The 21435-nt window shown below is 41.3% G+C and overlaps 1 protein-coding gene across 8 annotated transcripts in view; it reads left to right on the top strand.

The window, feature by feature from the left end:
* ABLIM3 (actin binding LIM protein family member 3) overlaps positions 1–21435 on the top strand; it is a 3936655-nt gene that overhangs the window by 2533637 nt on the left and 1381583 nt on the right. The window lies entirely within an intron of this gene.

The raw sequence follows: 21435 nt of genomic DNA, 5'->3' as shown, positions 1-21435 counted from the left end.
GCCTGAGGTGGTTGTCAGCATTATCTTCCACACCACCTTCAGTCTCCAACACATGCAGATGAATCAAAGCTATGGCAGCCCCTACCATGTACATTTTAAAAGTTCCCCATCTGTCTACACCGATGGTGCAGAGTGTTTGGGAATACACAAGTATATGTGAGATACTTTCACACTTTATACTATTGTGCTTTGGATGCTGCTGATGTCATTGGGTGTGTATGTGCAAATCCAACTGCAGGGTATCTTAATTATGGGTTTTACAGTGAGTACTGCAATTGTGGGGCCTTTGGTTTTAAATTATGCTTGCCTGTCATGATTAATCTGTTGCTCTTTATTTCACTTTTCAACCCGAATCCCCTCCCATTGACAGGCATGCATCCAGCTGCCAGCTTTCTTGTTTTGTACTTTCCCTACCCAGGAATGTGTTGCGAAATGTGTTTTGTAGCTGTTCTACTGCAATTTTGCTTTTTTCTGCTGTGACAGTTCTGTTTTCTTTGCAGTATGGCACCTCCCATTTCCTGTTCTGCAGGTAGCTGCTAGAAGCCTTGTTAGCTGTTGTCAATGGCCCACTGAGGGTTCCTAGGTGTTAATTACTCATTTGTACTCCTATTTCCATGCGGCAGCATTTCCTTATCTTTTTCCCATGTCTTTCTTGTTTCCACTCTGGTGCGCGCCGCGCACAGCCGTTTACCGGGTTTACAGCATGTTTTCATCCACGTTCACATGCACATTCGGTTACCTTGTGTGCTCTCAGCTAAGCCAAGCTATGGCTACTTCAACACACCCCTATCCTGTAGCTTTGCTTAGCAACAGGCAAACTGGGTTAGCAATGCTCCAATGTGCTTACAGCAATGGCGACACACCCCTCTCTTGATGTCATTTTTATCTCAAGGACTCACCTCGATGTTATAATGCTACACTGCTTTGTGCATCCTTACACCAGCGGGAAATAGGTGATTCAGTATTACTCCTCTCATTTGCATGGCATTGCCTACTAATTTCTAGCTACTGCGCATAACACTGTCACTGCCCCTTAGCAACCCTTGTGCCATGAGTATGGTGTAGCTTGTCTGCCATTGACTATTATGGGGAAATCATGATATGTGTTTCATTGCAGTTTTGTTCGATATTTTTGTATATTCCTTGCCATCCCCTTTGCGCACCGATGCCCATGCGCTTTAACTTCTCTTTAGTGTGGGCATAATATTAAATGTTCTTTTTCATATTTTGTGCATGTTGTTTTATGCCAATGGCTATATATTTAGCCACTGGCATATATTAACAGTATAATATGTGAGTTTGGTCTGCTGTCATGTCTCCGATTTTATGTTTGAAAAATGTAAACCATTTTTTTCGGTTTACATTTCTGCATGCTTACACTACGCCTGCACCACTTCCTGAATCACTATACACCTTCATTTGCATGCTACGCTGCTGCACATGGGGTAATTAGCATACGTGCACCGGGAGCTGTGCGGATGTGGCGTATGCAGATAGTGCACATGGAAACAACTCGTACCTGAATCGCTCGGTGGCCATATTTGGTGTTAGATCACCGACGCTACACTTGCGCCTGGCGCAAGCTTCATGAATCCTGGGGAATGACTGATACTTTTATAAATATGATACACATGTATGTACATGTGAGACATATGCTACTCGGTAAACCTTGGCACAAGATGATTGTCACTGCGGAAGTGACACCACAACCCCATGTGCAAAATGGGACAAGGGGTTGAGGATGGATGGATTTAATTGATACATAACTTAAAATATCTGCAAAGTGGTAGTAGCCAGACATTAGGCATCAATAACACCTTTTGTAACATCATGTATTTTTTCATTTCATACCATAGAGTAATACATATACCAGAGTTTGGCCAAGTTATTAACAGTATTAATGTGGCATATTTTCATAGTTTTATATACATCTGAAAGGTATAGAAAATTTTCAAAAACTTCTACTCTTCCCTTCCAGAATTCTTTGTTTAAACATAAACAATCACTTATAATATTACTGTTGATACATTTTTAACATAAGCATCTGTACAAGTCAGTGTGATAGTCAAATGACACAAAATTTTCCACAAAACTCCAGCCAACTCTGCTGGAATATGCCACACATGCAGTGCCCTAGTCTCCTTGGTACAGATGGCAACACCTCACATTGTCACATCTATATATAGATGTAGATCTATACATGGATATAGATATAGATATAAATATATACAAATTTTATGCCTCACAGTAAAGAAGCTGGATATATTAAGTAGAGAACACTAGAAGAACTGAACAAAAAACTTTAGGTGCAAAGGGAATAATAAATCAATAATGCTGAAACTTCTGTAGCATGGAAAAAAAAACGAATAAAAATCTTGTAAATACTGTATCACATTTTCTACATCAACAGGAAGATGAAAAGCTTTACAAGCCTAGGGGGGCACCGAGTCACAGATTGATCTAAAGATGTAGAGCTATTTTTTTTCAAGAACTAATTTGTGTCTCAACATTTAGAAATTATTTTAAGAAAATGAAGTTTTAAGAGACCATATCAGACAAAAATGTTGTCAGTGTTAGCTACCATTATCTACAAGGTTTGTTAATTAAATGGTGGGTAAAATAAGGTACAGAAAACATGCAGGGAACAATCATCAGTACTTCTTTTTACGGAAGATAATCATAGATCTCTGACTTGTGTCATTAAAAAATGTGGAATGCTACATCTCACAAAATAGAACAGCAAGGCAAAATGTTTAACACCCACTAAGAATATCAAATGTTGTTTCTGCCACTGCTATTGCTGCTGTTAGTCATTTCAGGGCACACAAGCCCCTACATCTTAGATAACTGTTGGTAAATAGAGAGAGGTGCAGAAGGGAATTTTTAACTGAAATGGTGTAGGAACCTTAGTGCTGGGAAGCCATGAGGGAGGGCTCATGTCAGAGAAGGACAAATTCCAGATCAGACAATTGACTCATTAGGGTGTGACATCAGAGGTCTGCCATTCTCTTTGTATGTTATGTTTGCTGTCTCCTTATCAGGAAGAGATAGATATATGATAGAAACGTGAGTTCTTTTTAACGTGTGTCCATTTCTAGCATTAAAGAAGCACACACAGTACTATTAATGGTATTGTGTGTGTGATTAGAAGTAAAAAAAAAATCACACTGACCATTGAGAAAGACGTGATGTTTGTTCTTCTTCAGTGCAGTGTCAGACAAAGGGAAAAGTGTTTTTTCCTTGCAAAACATTAATGGCAGCTGTTCTTTTTTATATATACATTTGGAGATCTACAGTCGCAGAACACAGTGACCATACCTGTGGTATGAAACACTCAATGCTGGGACATGGTGCTCTAGGTACCTATTGACAAATAACGCAAGTCACCTTATAGGAACAAATGAGAAAATATTCAAGAACATCAGTATTTAATGGTAAAAAACTAAAATACCTATAATCTTTAAGATTGCAATGGTACACAAGGACATAATTAACCCTTCCTTTCAACTAAATATTTCAGTGGGAGGAGATAAGACTGAACCGTTGCCCATTTATCTGTACCAAAAACTTAAAGAGTTTGACTAAGACAAGTTCCAGTGTATTAAAGGATTCCTGGGAATCTTTAGATAGAATTGCAATGGTTCAACTTGAGCAGAATGGTATCTTAGTAATGGCTAATATAAAATATATGTTTACTGTTATTAACTCAGAGCATGAGGATCTAATGGTCAAAGACATTGACATCATTTGTAACTTTACAGATTTAGTACTAAAACTTTTTTTATATATATATTTGAAAGTGAACATTTTAAACAAGTATTGGGGTGGCTATGTGTGCATGGTGTGCAGCAATGTTTGCAAATTTAATGTTTTATTTTTAGGAACATTTATTTGCAAAAAAAGTGTGAATTCAAACCATTTTGAAGCTTTATCTTAGGATTTTGAATATCCTTTTTATTTCCACTGGCAACAAGAAAAAAATGTGCACAGTTCTACTGAATATTTGAAATTTACTTTTATGACAGATTTGAATGAACTCAATTTTTTAGGTATTACTTTGTATAAGAAGAAAATATAGCTGTGTTATGAAGCTATGATTTTAGTAAGATACAATTTCTAGTCATTATTTGCATTTTTGTCAGTAGACACAGTTATGGACAGAAAAGATACATAATTAACAGCTAGTTTACATGTCTTTCGAGGATCATTTCAATTATAGCATGTTTATAAAGCAGAATTTAAAGTTAAAAAAATATGTCTCTTGAAAGAGAGTATCGCAAAGAATTGCTTGACAACAAGTAAAAAGAAGTGCAATAAATTAGATGGAATAGATTTTCTCTTATTTAGTTAAACCCATTGCTAGCAGTCATGGGAGATGAAAGGGTTTATACTCTTCTGTACTCAGAACAGCAGATCAGTGGCTTCCTTGTAAAAGAAAGAATACACCTGTGCTGGCCTTAAAAGCTGTTAAGTTGGTGTTCAGTCTGTGTCTTCTGTAAACTGACCTGGCCTTTTCAGCATCATAACAAATTATTGTTGTCTAGTATGTTATTGAGACCAGTCTAGACAGCACAATAAGACCCTAGCCATGCACCTAAATTAGCCAGTGAGATTGCTTCAGTCCTAAATTATATAGTAATAGTCAGGACATGCAGGTCGAAAGTGGGAGAGCAACACCTGAATACTTGCCACTCTAATATAAGGACCAGGCAGGTTCTGTGTTATAAGGTGATTTCCTTGCAGAATGTATATTAGGTATAAAGAGGAAAAAAACTTTTTTACTCACTGTGTGCATCCTGTGTAGTGCAGGAGCACAACACTGAAGTTGTCTGATGGCTTAGCTTTAGTGAGGTAAGAATAGATGCAGGAGATGGACCAACAAACTGAACGTACACAATGGAGTAAGCATTAACAACATCTGTGTCTAGTAACCGGTTTCCTATGGTGGCCTGCCTTCCAAGTAGTATAACAGAAAACATCTGTGATTACTTAGTCTTTGTGATGAACATTACTTGCAGTGAGTTGGGAATGCTGTAAATTATACACAGCCAATGCCAGCTCTTCAGCATAAATCTGCAATGAGGAGGAGTGGTCTTGTTTCAAAGAAGACCTGCATAACTGAAAATCTTGATCCCACTATCCATCTAGGAGATACTCTCCTTTGTCAGGAAATGAAAGAATAAAGTGATCTCCCTTAGTATACTGGACAAATTGTTCCAACCATTAGGAATGTTGCCTCATCTCTCAAGTAGAAATAAACCACATCTAGTGACAGTATCCAGGTCAACAAAATCATCATCATCATCAGCCCCCTTTTTCCCATTTTCTTCATGGGGTCAGGGAATCATGTTAACTGTCACCATCTCTCTTGATTCAGTGCCATTCTCCTGCCTTCTTCAACACTTGTGCCTGACTGTCGTAGATATTCTTTCACAAAATCCGTCCACTGTTTTGCTGGACATCCTCGTTTCCTCTTACCTTCTTCCTGTGTCTCTCAAATCTTCTTCATCAGACTGTCTTCTGCTTTTCTGCCCATGTGTCCAAACCACCTTAATCTGTTCTCTGATCTTTTCTGCAATTGGAGCTACTTTGGCTTCTGCTCTTATGTCCTCATTTTTTTCATCTCCAGTTATACTCTGCCGCATACCGTCTACTCCGAGGCGATCTCTGCTTAACATACAAGGCCATATCAAATCCAGAGCTGTTGGACGTGCTACACTTAAATAAATCCCAATCCCTCAGAGCCACACGCTCCAGGGATCTAAACCTTGTCATCACAATAAACAAAACATGCTGGAGGGATAGGTTCCTGACCCAGAGACTCCTCAGACTCTGGATTAGACTGCCCATACATGTCAAGCAGAGCACCTCTTTGGCCCTCTTCAAAAGGAACCTTGATGACTGGATGGGAGATAGGAAATTCACCCCAGGGATAACATCAGTTGCCCTGCTAGACAGGGGTCCAGGGAAGTAAATAGTGTGGGAAGAAATAGCCAGGGAATTGTTATGGCTAGGCTTGCATAGACCCTAGGGCTGATAGCCTAGTACCAACCTATGAACCTGTCCCACAGTATGCACCCTACCACCCTTCTCAGGCACTTCATTTCCATCACATCTAGCTTCTTCATCTGCTCTGTCTTTGCTGCCCAGGTTTCTGTACCATACAGTAGCACTGGTCACACCACTTTCTTGTGCACCTTACTTTTCAGCTTCTTTGGCATTCTTCTGTCATAGACTACACACAAGCCTCTGTACCAGTTGACTGCAGCTCCTCCGATTCTAGCTTTGACCACTTCATTCACACTTCCCTTCTTCTTAACCACCCCTCCCAGATACTTAAAGCTATTTGCCTGTTCCACTATCTTCCCTTCTATTTCAATTCTCAGCTTCTTCTGATTTCCCCAGTTTTCTGCCATTACCACTGTCTTACCTGTGCTTAGTTTCACCCCATGTGCCTTCAGTTTTGTATTCCATTCCCCCTATCCTTTGCTGAAGTTTTTGCTCAAAGTCTGCCCATAATGCCACATCATCTGCATACACTAATTTTCTTTATTTGTCCCCTCTGACCTGTTTGCTAATGTAGTCCATCACTAGTATGAACAGCATTGGTTCAGAGCTGAACCCTGGTGTACATTCACTCCCACTGGAATCCCTCTGTGAGGCTGAACACTGTAAATTCTTCAGTCATTGGGTCCTTGTACATAGCCTGCACTAATTCTATCAGTGTTTCTGGGACTTCAAACCACCGCAGTTGTTCCCAGATTAGCTTTCTTGGGGCCTTGTATTATGCTTTCTCCAAGTCTAGAAATGCCCAATTGGACTCTTTCCTCATCTCTAGCTGCTTCATAACTATCTGTTTCACTGCAAATATCCAGCCATTTGTGCTGCATTCTGATCTGAACCCAAACTGCTCATCTCCCATCTTACATTCTACTACTCTGCGTATCGATTTATCAATCACTGTCTCCAGAACTTTCATGCAATGTGATAGGAGTTTTGATGCCTCTGTACTGCCCACAGTAGGCATAGAAGAACAGTTGGCATAACGATTAAGATCTTCACCTTTCATGTACAAGATACAGGGTAAAATATGGCTCTAGGTGATTCGGTCATGTTGACGTATGTCGCCAAAATGGGCATGGGTAATTACTGGTGATAAGTGGGCTGAGGACCTGGCCTACTCTGACCTATGCCAGGGATTTATGCTAACAGTGGGAGCAGTGTATGTGCCCCTATTGGCCAGTTTGTGCCCACCAGAAAGCCCAGCAGCCCTGAGTCAATAAGACACTGGCTGGCTAGTGTCTAGTTGCCCAGCCTGGGTTACCTGGGATAGCTCTGTTGAGCAAAACTTGGTCAGCAAAAGTAAAAGATAAATAAAAATACAACAGTAACACTCATTAATGCCACTGAAGAGGGCTAGTGGGTGTTTGATTTCATTTACCTGCTACTGTAGTTGATTTTAATGGCAGGTAACTCTTTGACTGCTTGCTGCTGTTGCTGGTGAAGGTAGGATTAAGGAAGTTTTTGCTGCATGCAATAAGTGAAGGTAATGGCAGATCATTCCTTTTCACAGGTACTAAAAAACAGCAGTAGATATTCAAAATTAATAATAAAAAGCAGACCTTAGAATAGCAATATTGTCAGAAGATGTAACAAAAAATATATCAAACAGGCAAACCTAAAATGTATTTTCCTCCTGTTGCGTGTGTTGAATACTTTTTTCTGTTTGCATTCAAGGTGGTATTTGGAAAAACATTACTTTATACACTTAGAGTGTTTGTAGATAAGTACAAGGTAAAAGGATTGTTTACTTTTCACAGATGTGGGGAAAATTCAGCTCAGCAACCTTGCCATGCAGTCATCATAGCTCATAAAAACATATATTTGTTGAAATACAGGTATAGCTAAGTAATGGATGCTGAGCCTGCAGGAGTATTTCCAGACTTGGGCAGCCATGCCAGTTATGCTTGGTACTTCTGCCAAAAGATGCTCACATCGCAACTGTTTGATATGCTGATTCCAGTGTTTCAGCATCAGCTCCACTATATCAAATGATGACTGCACTGGCTCCATTTTTCTGTTTTTCACTTTCATTGGTCCACACATAGCTTGGCATTGAGCAGTGACATAATGGTTTTCTGGCATACATCACTGGTTGGGCAGTCCAGTAATAGCTGCCATTTCTCAATTTGTAAGACTTAATAATAAGGGGGTTTGTAGGGCACAGAGCTGCAACATCATACACAGAGAACTATGTGTAAGTATCCTAAATATTTTCAACTTGGAAAAAGGCAACTGACTGGCTTTAGTACATATTACTGCTATATTGTGTATATTTCAGAATGCAAATGCAGTATATATGTGTATGTATATACATATATATATATATATATATATATATATATATATATATATATATAGTCACTGTTTTTTTTTTGTTTCTGGATAATGCAGACAATAATCTGTATTAAAGCTTATTACTTATTTTCTGCTGAGATTTTCAATGTTAATGCACATACATTCCAGTGATAAGCAGCAGCCCAGGTCTGTATGCTATCCCTTACCCTCCTCCACTACAACTTTATAAAATATTATAAATGGAGTACTGATTTGTTTCCACTGTGGCATTCTCAAGAAAGGCAGTGTCTCCCTTTCTCTTTTAATGTGTATGCAGGTAGGAAGGTCTGTGAGCAGATATCACTCACCACAATTTGTGTACATGTTTCTCATTACAACATCTATTACTATCCTTTATCCTACAGGCTGGTCAAACTTTATGATGCACAGGAGACACTCCAGGTGCAGTTAACCATTGACAAGAACCCTATACAGATTATAGCTAGCTACCAGCCCCCAAATCTGAACCAAGATGCCCAAACTGCATACCTAGACCTCTTTGAATTTATCCAGATTCAACCCTTTACCCTGATCCTGGGTGACTTTAACTACACAAACATGGACTGGAAGTACTACTCATGCCAGAACACAAATGCCCAGAGATTCCTCAATTTTGTCAATGCAAATGCTAGTCGCTACCCCCACAAGAGGTAATAATATCTTGGACTCGGTATTAATCAACATGAGTAACCTCTGCAGCATCCCAGCATTATCATCCTCCCTTGTAAGATCAAGCCAGAAAGTGGTTATGTTTGTGGTCACTGTCTCCTGCGACCCCCCCCCCCCTTCTAGCTAGGGCCAAACAGAAAACTTTCCAAAGCTGATTACAGCCTCCTGAGGGATGGTATAAACAGCTTCACAGCCCCCTCCCCCTCTCTAGGAACTGGCACCAGTATCCAACACTATACCAAATTGCTATATGAACATTTATATAGATGCATGGGATCAGGAATACCTGACAGGACTAAATCATCCTCCGCAAGAAAGAGTAAACTTGTCTGAAGGACATCTGCAATAAATAAACTCTATAACAAAACAAAAAAAGTGCTGTCCAGGACCAAGAAGGAGCAGGTGCCCATTTGGAAGCAATCTCTCCTTAGCCTAAACAAGCATATAAGAGCACTAATGAAATCCTCCAAAGAAAACTTCGAGTCCACGTCGGCCACATCTACTAGAGACAATCTTCACATATGTCCGTAACCTTAAAGGCAACACGCACATCTGCTCTGAACTGGTGGTCAATAACACTACATACACAAATGTCATAGATATAGCCCACCTGTTGGCAGACAGGTTCAGTGTAAATGTCACCCCGCTGTCCCCCATCAGTACACCAAGACATCTCTAGCACCTGCCCCCTCCCTCATCACCATGGAGCAGGCCCTTAATGCACTCTCAAAGGCAGAAAGGTAAGTCTCCATGGGACCTGGTAACATCCCTGCCTGTATCCTACATGAACTCAGGTATGAGCTCTCAGCTCCATTAGACACCCTATTCAACCACAGCCTGTGCACTGGCTTCATCCCAGCTGCATGGAGGACAGCCACTGTCATCCCCCCTACACAAAGGTAGAGCATCAATTGACCCAGGCAACTATAGGCCCATCAGCCTAACTACCCTAATCTGCAAGGCCATGGAATGCATTATCATGTATTGTATACATAAGGACATTAGCAATTTCCAAACGCTGCACACCACACAGTTTGCTTTTGTCAAATGGAGATCACGGCCACATGGTTGACATCTTCAAAAAGTCACCATAGCCATGGAAAAGGGGAAGACAGTGCACAGTGCCTACCTTGTCCTAGCCAAAGCCTTTGAAACTATTCCACACTCAGGCATAATACATAAACTTTCCCAGCTAGGTATCAGACCGTATGTTACCAGATGGGTAGGTAACTGACTCACTGATAGAACCTGCTCAGTCAAAGTAGGGGAAGCCACCTCTTGTAGTAGATCCATAACAAGTAGTGCAGCCCAGAAATCAGTCTTGTGGCCTCTACTGTTTGACATATACTTGTCTGAGGTGCAAGCCACAACCAGTGGTCTGTGGATGACTAAGTGTGCAGATGACTGCAAGCTGGGTGCTCTCTTAAATTCCCCTAGTGATGTGAACATCCTCCTAGAGAGCCTTACCCAAACACATGACTGGTGCCAGAAGCATGGCCTCAAAATGAATGCCAAGAAATGCATCATTATCCCCTTTGGGGAAGTTGTCATCCCCACTACTCATGACATTAACAACAACATACTAAGCATCCAATCAGTCTTGAGGGACATGGACACCCAAGCTGATAGCAACTTGACTTTAGACCACCACGTTGCCTCCATTGTACAGATGGCTGTCTACATGGCCTACCTCACAAATCAGGGTATGTCATCCAGGAACAAGGAGGTCATAACATCCCTGTACTCCTCCCTTATCAGACCTATTATTGATTACAATGCCCCCTTCAGCATATACCTTGGCATGCACAAGCAGCAGTTGGGGAGACCACAGAGATTCCTGACCATGAAAATCCAGGGCCTCAAACACTTATCCTATACAGATAGTCTAAAAGCCCTGTCCCTCTACTCAGTCTCATACAGACTGCACAGAGGTGACCTGTGTCTGCCATACAAGGCCTTGTACAACCCAGCCTTGATGGAGTTGCTGCATATCTGTAAGACAAACTAAAGTTCTGTAACCTGCACACAAGGCCTTAAACTGGTCTGTGACATGAATAGGACTTGTTTGTGGGATAGATTTGTGCCCCAAAGATTCAGCCGACTGTGGAATAGAGTCCCTTTCCATGTCATGCCGAGTACCTTCCTAGGCCTCTTTAAGAGGAACCTGGATGACTGGATTGGAAGCAGAACATACACCCCAGAACATACACCCCTGGGATCCCACCTGTGTCCCTGCTGGACAGGGGAAACAGGTGCTGACTTTGAAGTAACATGGGCAAAAGGTTTGGCTAGGCCTATAAGGGCCTCTGGTCCAATAGCCTATTATCAAACTATGAACCTGTTACCATAGATGTTTGCGGTAATTATTTCAGACTGTCCTGCAATGTTGTCTGAAATTATTCCCTGTGAGTCTGAACTCTGTAGTTACTGTATTGATTGAGTATTGTCTTGTTCCTTTATTAGTTATTATTAAATATAGGTAAACCTTGTAATAGGGTCTGGTATGTATAGAACTAAGTAAACTCTTAGAGTACTTGCATGTAGATTTATTTGGTGACACTGTATAGCCCACTCCAATAGACTTGGTCTTGGTCACACTTACCAATTGGCTAGTAGGCACATCACACAGTAGGATTTGTACTCTAGTATATCATAACATCGAAGCTGAAAAACTTAGAATGTTATAATATTGAACCCAATACCACAAAAGCTAAAAACCACAAAGACTGAGAACAGCAAATTTTTTTCCCTGGGAAAAAAATCGCTGTTTCAGCACAAAACATGAAACACACAAATACTACAAACTATTTCTAATGTGGGGGGCTTTGCCCCCACACCCCTCAATGTGGAGGGCTGAGCCCCCCACACACCCCTACTTAAATATACCAACTCTGAGATCGCACCACAGTGGAGGAAATAGCAAAGCTGCAGAAACAGCCCACCAAATTCTTTCTCTGGGAAGGAATTCAATGTTCTGTGGCTTCACTGTTGTCAGTCTTCGAGGTTTTGGGTTCGATATTATAACATTCGAAGTTCTGACACTTCGATGTTATGATATAGACCCGGATTTGTCACCCTTTGGTAAGGGCCTTATGGTTACTGATAATGAGCTGGATTGTGGCAGTCATAACTACCCTTAATTGTGGGCAAAAAGGGCCATAGTTGGTAAACCTGTGCCAGCCTTTCCCAGAAGTGTGTGTGTGATTTATAAATCAAATTTCAAAGTGTGTGTGTGTCAGCTACTTGGGTAGGAACACAAAGCACAGGTCAGACAGAGACAGTGGTGGATGTTTTGGCTTGTGGGCTCTGCTGAGATGTTAACCATATAGCTGTGCCAGTGGGGAATCGTATTGGGGATCTGTAGAGAGATGGAGAAACCAGCCCCAGACTGACTGTGATCTATGTGTGCTCTGAAGGGTAATTGTACTTTACTGTGTATGTATTTGTCATCCTCCCATTGTGTATGTCCCCCACTGGTGGTAGTAGTGAGGATTGTGGATACTTGATTACTGGGCCAGTGCAGGGGTGTCACACTGACAGTACGTACTGGTGGATACAGCTGGCATACCACATCATGTACCATCTTTGAGCCCATCTCAGTCTGCCAATGTCATAGAGGATTATTTCACAGTTCATCCAGGTCTCCCAGACCATTCCTGACATATTCTGGCTAGGTCAGTGTGCAACCCACACCTGTATCTGAATGCCTGATACCTATGGCTAGCATACCCTGTGAGCCCCTGCAGCAGGACAGCAGGTTATAGGTACTAGTAGTGGGGGGATGCTGGCTCTGGCTCAGCAGCAGTACATACATATTGAGCATGCAATGTTATGGAATGGATACAGTACCAGATATTCATGTACCATTACTGTGTCCCCAGGGGTTTGGGATGTCACATACACATTCTCCAAACTCTGTGGACAACCATCATGTATTGTCTACCTGGTGTGCAGGAATACACATTTGTCTGGCAGGGGGGTCTACATCTATCAGGCACATGTACTCATTTTGCAAACATCTGACTACTCCAGATGTCAGACACCTATGAAGAGGTCACCCTACACCACATATGCACCGCTCTCTGTTATTGTGTACCCCAGATGTTCCTGGAATGTCGACATGCACCTGTAGTAGCACTGACCTATTTGATATATGTAGGCTGGATGACATGCTACAGTAACGTTGCCCATAGGGGACACCCAGCAGTTGATGGCAGAGAAGTGTGTGCACACATAACAACACAGTCTGTCACAGCGGTTAGGCCATATCTGGTGGTAGTCCTGCTACCATCTCAGGTGACTAGGCTATGGGCTGTGAGCATACATATGCCTAGCCCACATGTTAGCACATGTGTATGCAAGGCAGCAGCTGATGTCCCCATCCAACAGGAACACAGGTGGTATCCTAATGGTGTATGTGCTGTTAAGCATCCAGTTGACCAGGTTACGCCTGCAAAGGTTTAGTTAGCTACCCTGCTTGATGTGCACAGGGTGCCCATTCCACCTCAGGTTGCTTGTGTGCGACACACATGTGAGCTGTCCACAAGGCAGTCCAGGTCACTCACTGGGTTGAGTGTGTGTGTGTGTGTGTGTGTGTGTGTGTGTGTGTGTGTGTGTGTGTGTGTGTGTGTGTGTGTGTGTGTGTGCGCGTGTGTGTGTGTGTGTGTGTGTGTGTGTGTGTGTGTGTGTGTGTGTGTGTGTGTGTTACCACAGTGGAGCATGGCTTGCAGTTGTGCATCAGTGACAGCAATGTGGGTTCTGTGATTGCCGTGCATGTCACTGTGCAATTTAAATATTAGGAGCACTTAGTCAGCTGATACATCAGTATTAAGCATTAAAGCAGTATCTCCCATATATCTAGTTCGATTTAAAAATTCTCTTTTGTTATTTAAAATACAATATGAACAATAGTTTTGTTTAGATTTACTAGAACTATTCTAGTCTAGATAAATAAATATATAAATAAATGCTGGTAAAAACATTATTAAACAAGCAGCAGCAACTAAAACAAACACATTTTAAAATATTTATAATTACTATATATCCTATTAACAGCAACTTAGTTCCATTCCTAATATATAAATTGTATTATTTGATTTGGTTTTTATCTGATGAAGTTCGTACACCTATCGGATGAAAAGTGCTTTATTTTACTGTATTTGCAATAAACAGATTATTCCTATGGTTGCTTGGCATATTTTGTGACTTTTTTAAGTTTTGAGTGGCTTGTCTATCTTTTTCTGCAGTTTGTATCATGGCAAGCAATCCGCTGGATAATTCCGTGGAATTATCTCCTGCAATAATAAGGACATCGGCTGGTGGACCAGTAATTGAGACTGGTAACAACAACCTTTTCCTTGTGGTACAAACATTGGCGCAACAAGTAGAAAAACTTTCGGAGAAAGTTGACACGCTCAGCGGTCTACATAAACAGCAGAAACAGCGGCAGCATTATAGTCCCATTACGGCTGTTAGTAATGGAACTTCAGAAAGTTTAAATATTGGTGCCAATAGTTCTAATAGCATTTTAATGGCAGAAACAAACCATTCATCCTCACTGACACCATTGGCTTCTATTCCATGTGGTGTCTTCTCCAGTATGTATAGTTTCAAATGACGAAAATGGATTATTTAGAAAAGAATGGATGAATGGTAGCAGCAACATTAATAATACTTTGAATCATCCAGCACTTATGGATAATAACAAGAATCCGAACCCAATGCTTATTGGACTCCCTAATTTGAGCGAATGGCTTACTATACCTATGGGATTGACCCAGATGAATGCTACAGGCACAGTGGTGAGTCCAGCTAGGGATGAATCAAGTATAACTTATTTGCTGAATTGTTTTGACCATATCTTGGAATAGAAGCCGATGCTGCCACTATTTCTGCTGTTTATGTAGACCACTGAGCGTGTCAACTTTCTCCGAAAGTTTTTCTACTTGTTGCGCCAATGTTTGTACCACAAGGAAAAGGTTGTTGTTACCAGTCTCAATTACTGGTCCACCAGCCGATGTCCTTATTATTGCAGGAGATAATTCCACGGAATTATCCAGCGGATTGCTTGCCATGATACGAACTGCAGAAAAAGACAGACAAGCCACTCAAAACTTAAAAAAGTCACAAAATATGCCAAGCAACCATGGGAATAATCCGTTTATTGCAAATACAGTAAAATAAAGCACTTTTCATCCGATAGGTGTACGAACTTCATCAGATAAAAACCAAATCAAATAATGCAATTTATATATTAGGAATGGAACTAAGTTGCTGTTAATAGGATGTATAGTAATTATAAATATTTTAAAATGTGTTTGTTTTAGTTGCTGCTGCTTGTTTAATAATGTTTTTACCAGCATTTATTTATATATTTATTTATCTAGACTAGAATAGTTCTAGTAAATCTAAATGAAACTATTGTTCATATTGTATTTTAAATAACAAAAGAGAATTTTTAAATCGAACTAGATATATGGGAGATACTGATTTAATGCTTAATACTGATGTATCAGCTGACTAAGTGCTCCTAATATTTAAATTGCATTATTTGATTTGGTTTTTATCTGATGAAGTTCGTACACCTATAGGACGAAAAGTGCTTTATTTTACTGGATTTGCAATAAACGGATTATTCCCACGGTTGCTTGGCATATTTTGTGACTTTTTTAAGGTTTGAGTGGCTTGTCTGTCTTTTTCTGACATTCTTCTTGAAGACAGGCAGCCATTTCCTAGGAGACCACCACTTGATTTCTTCCACAAAGGTGTACAGCAGTATACCAGGCATGTTACACAATTACCCATGGAATTGAATGCAGATAGGGGGGTGGAGTCATGGGATATAGGAATCTCAAAAGTAGGTGTCACTACATTTAATGTAATGGCATGTTGCTGTTATTTTGCTGTCCAGCACTTATGGCCATCATGTATGGCTCTGTCAGCTTTGACATATATCACACCTTGGTCCCTGAGTCACCACAGCAATGGTTAGCTCACATATCACTGATACTGAATGTCTGTTGTACAATAGTGACAGTAAGTAGTGGTCAATACAGCTGGCATATCACATCATCTACTGTCAGTGAGCCCTTCTTAGTGTCTGAATGTCATACAGGCTTAGGTCAAGGATTGTCCTGATGTCCATGAACATTCCTGATGTACTCTTGCTAGGTCCCTGTGTACTCCACAGCTGTATCTCATTGGCTGACACCTATGGCTAGCATACCTCTTGACTCCCTACTGTAGGACAGCAGGTCATAGGCAGTAATATTGGGGAGACACTGGCTCAGCTTCAGCAGCAGTGGGCACATAGGGACCATACAATGTAAGGAAATGATTAAAGTAACAGATATTAATGTACCATTATGTTCCGGGGGTGTGGCATGTCACACATACATTCCCCCGGACACTGGGGACAACCGCCATGTATTGTCCAACTGCTGTGTAGAGGTCTACATTTGTGTGGCAGGGGGTCTACATCAATCAGCCACATGTACACATTCCACAGCCACATGGGTACAGCATATGTCGGACACCTACCAGGAGGACACCCCACACCAGATATGCAGTGCCCTCTGTTATTGTGTAGCACAAATGTTGCTGGTATGTCCTCATGCATCTCTAGTAGCACTTGCCTATTTGTTGGAAGTAGTCCAGATGACATGCTACTGTAATGTTGCCCATAGGGGACACACAACAGTCAATGGCAGTGATGGGTACGGACACATGCCATCACATTTTGTCACAGCACCAGGCCATAACCAGTATGCTGTCTCATATGTGATTCTGGCCTGTCGTGCTGGTAATGCTTGCAGAGTTATGCTCACATTTATGCAGAAGATGTTGAAGGGCTGGTCACAACATTGCCATCTAGGTATGCCACAGCCCACCTGTGGTAAACCTGTCAGATACAGTGTGGAGCATGACTGAATCTGGGATGCCTGTGTGGAACAGGTGTTGAAGGCTATGGATAACATTTGTGGGTGTTAACTTAGCCTCTCCATTTGCTGCTGCTGTCTGCATAGGTACATTCCAGAATGGCCATGCTGATAATGTACTGTAGTAATGACCAAGGACTTAAGAGAGGTAATGTACACCTTTTGCCTAGATGCAGGCCCTTTACTGATGTGGTAAAGCATGTACAAGCCTTTTCTGACCACTGTCACTACTTGCTGCCTGAATGTGACAGTGTTATCCTCCTGAGTACCCAGGTCTGTCAACGCTGTCTATGTGTTAATGGCATAGCCATTGATGTGAGGCTTAGTGTGGCCATATCCATAACATGTGGTATGATGGTACTGTGATCTGCATTCGGCTTGAATCCAGGACATTGGCAACATTCCATACCTACTGTATGACCCCATAGCAGTGTATTAAAGGCAGTTTGTGTGTCTATGACAGACAGCGCACTACGTACAGTGGACACAGCCTTGGAAAGTACCTACATATGTGAGTGGTGGCAGTTAGCATTCATGCCTAAATATGTGTGGGTCATTGGGTGCAGCAGCTAATCACAGGACCTCCACAGATCTACATATTGCACACACATATGCAACACAGATTGGGTTCACCATCTTATCAAATGTGGACTGTGTTACATGTCTTGCAGTACCATGACAGTTGCCAGGCATACCATACCCATGGGAAGTGCAACTGACAGGATTTCTCTGGATTTGCTAATATGACAGCTTCTTGGAGACACATTGCCTTTGCCTATGCTATTTGTCATAACAATCAGATGTGTCTTATGTGGAATAAATACTTTATACAACTAGTAGACATTGTTAAAGGTATGTATGTTTGTTGCACTACACTATGGGAGACCTCTGTATTGCTTGAGCCATTGTCACATGTGACGTGGCCAAACATGGACTGCAACCTGCAGTGTGGAAAACATGGTGGCCATACCTCTCTCCTCTTCATATTATTGCAAAATGTCCTGATATTTGCCACATATGTTTGTTCCACTCCTGATGACATTGTGGTTTTGTGGCACATATGTGACAAAACATGACAGAGTAATGTTAAACAATGATAATGTGTATTGTCAGGTCAGAACACATAACCTTCATGAGATGCATGCCAGTGCACAAGCTGTTATGCTGTCCACTTTTTATGTGTGTCACGGCAATATGTAAATATTTAGCCTAAGATTTGGCCTGTGTCCAACTCTTCTGTATGGATATATCCAGGTGCCCTTCTATGATGGCCTGAGAGGTATGCTGGGGGCCCTAACACAGTCACACCACTGCAAGGGGATATACATACATACAGACACACCAACCATGTACTACCATTGTTGGGAGTACAACCTCTACCTGGCTAGTTTTACCTATGTTGTTGCTATATACATGATACAAGTGGCACAGAGCCTATATAGTGTAGGTGTGTCTGTCATTACTATTCAAGTAGCTGACATATGGAGGTGGTGTAAGGATTGCCACTAGGGGTGTGTAAGGCCCTAATAATGTTATAACCATCTCACCCACACACACAATGCTGCATGTGGACATGCATTGAAACACACATGCACACAGAGTGGGCACTTTTGTGTTTAGAAGACCTACCTATTTAGTACCTAAACTACATACCGACATAGATATTTTATGCGCAACAGTGGTATTGATTTATAAAATGTGTAACTTTGCTTCTAACGTGGATGACATCTGTAGGCCCTAGATAGGTTGCCATTAACAGGGTGGAACAGGAAATCTAAATGGTATAACGATCACACACACACACACACACACACACACACACACACACACATACACACACACACACACACACACACACACACACACACACACACATACACACATATATACACACACACACACCCACAGGCATGACAGCCACATTACTACAGGGGATATGCATACACAAACACATACACCCACACAGTTGGCAGTATTCAGATTATTATCCCTACCTATCTAGTTGTCTGTGCTATAGTGCTACATACCTATCACATGTGCCATGGTGATTATCTGCTGAAGACATACCTCATAATGTCATACACCAATTAACCTGGACAAAGCCTTCATTAATTGTGGGATACACTCACAAAATATAGGGACACATTTCACATATTTCTCTTACATACCTAGACAACTGATAGGGTAACAAGTTTTGCTACAGCATGACCTTTCAGTAGGGAATGACATATGAAACACATATGTCTGTCAATACTTCTGATGTCAACCCTCAATTAATTGACAATGATTTGACAGAAAACCTCTTTTGTGTGAAACATGGACCACATATATGTGGCAGACATCTGGTCATTCTGCAATAAGTTGTACAGTGGAGTGGTGTGGCCTACAGTGTTTAAAACGGTGCATCTAAGGTGGTTGACATCAACAGGCTCTGTGACATAATGCCATGAGGAGGGGGTCAACAGGCCTCAAAAATAACCAACCTCTGTATGGATTATGCATCACCCACACACACACACACACACACACACATATATATATATATATATATATATATATATATATATATATATATATATATATATATATATATATATATATATATATATATATATATATGTACATACACACACTATTACAATTGCTGATATTGGGATTCATACCCTGCCTATCTAGTTGTATGTACTATAATGTTACGTACATATTGCAAGCACCACATAGCTTAGATGGCTAAAGAGTGTCCAAAGGTGCTTCTAAGGTGAATGATATCAGCAGCCCTTGTAAAGTAGGGCAACGGGGGGGGGGGGTACTGGGTGGAATAGGCCTCAAAATGGTATAACCTACAAACAAACACACACAGACTCAGACATGCACAAATACACACAGTTGCCAGTACTGAGATTAGAACCCCTACCTATCTGGTTATATGTACTATACTGCTGCATACTTATCACAAGTGCCATGGAGCTTAGATGACTGAGGAGTGTCCAAAGGTGCTTCTAAGGTGAAGGACATCAGAAGAGTTTACTGGGTGGAACTGGCTTCAAAATGGTGTAGCCTACAAACACAGACAGACTAAGATGCAGACACAAACACACACACATGTACACTCAGTTGCCATTACCATGATTAGAATCCCTACCTATCTAGTTGTATATACTATGCTGCTATGTGCTTATCGCAAGTGCCATGAAGCTTAGATGGCTGAAGAGTGTCCAAAGGTGCTTCTAGGGTGAAGAACATCAGGCAATGAGGGGGTTTACTGGGTGAAACAGGCCTCAAAATGGTATAATTTACAAGCCCACACACATACACTCAGTTACTAGTATCGGGATTAGAACCCCTTCCTTAGTTTCTACATACTTATGGCAAGTGCCACAAAGCATAGATGGCTGAGGCGTATCCAAAGATGTTTCTAAGGTGAATGACATCAGCAGCCCTTGTAAAGTAGGGCAATGGGAAGTGTACTGGGTGGGAAAGGCCTAAAAATATTTTCACCTAAATACATACACACTTGCACACACACATTTGCCAGAACTAAGATTAGAACCCCTGTCTATCTAGTTATTCATACTACAGTGTTACATAGGTATTGCAAGCGCCACAGAGCATATAGGGGTGAGGGTTGTCCAAATGTACTTCTAAGGTCAATGACATCAACAGGACTGCTAAAGCAGGTCAGTGGTAGCATACTGAGTGGGAATGGCCTAAAACCCTTTAACCTACACACAGACACAGACACACACACACACACACACACACATACACACACACACTTACACACACTCACACACACACAGACACAAACACATGCACACACACACACACACACACACACACACACACACACACACACACACACTTACACACACTCACACACAACAGACACACACACACACACACACACACACACACACACACATACACACACACACACACATTTGGGTGTTGTGAGATTACAACCACTAAATCAAAAACACTACTATTACACAATGGAGCTCACCTTCATGCTGGCACATTCCACTAGTTACAAGTGGTGTGCAATTGTCTGCAACACAACGACACTCTATGCCTTTCAGGGTGTCTCTGTGTATGACTCTCTCTCTGTCTGTGTCTCCCTCTCTCTCTGTCTATTACTGGCTGTCTCTTTCTTCCCCATATATCTATGTGTGTGTATGTGTGAAATATATTTATATGTTGCCCATATATATATATATATATATGTGTGTATCACGCTCCAAAGATGGAGATATAGCATATATGGGCCACCTAGAGAGAGCTAAGAGTAATCCTGAGTGATGGGTGTGGGTAGAGACAGTTAAGGTGTGCAAAACTGTCTGTACGCAAAGACATATTTGCACAATACAGTTGTATAGGCCAATGTGGGCTTACACATGGGCTGTAATTCTCTAAGTATAGGAGCATGCCCATT

The sequence above is a fragment of the Protopterus annectens genome, chromosome 4.part0, assembly GCF_019279795.1.
Source record: "Protopterus annectens isolate FY-2018-M chromosome 4.part0, PAN1.0, whole genome shotgun sequence".
In the NCBI taxonomy this organism is placed as follows: Eukaryota; Metazoa; Chordata; order Ceratodontiformes; family Protopteridae; genus Protopterus; species Protopterus annectens.
This window is presented reverse-complemented; position numbering and strand designations above follow the sequence as displayed.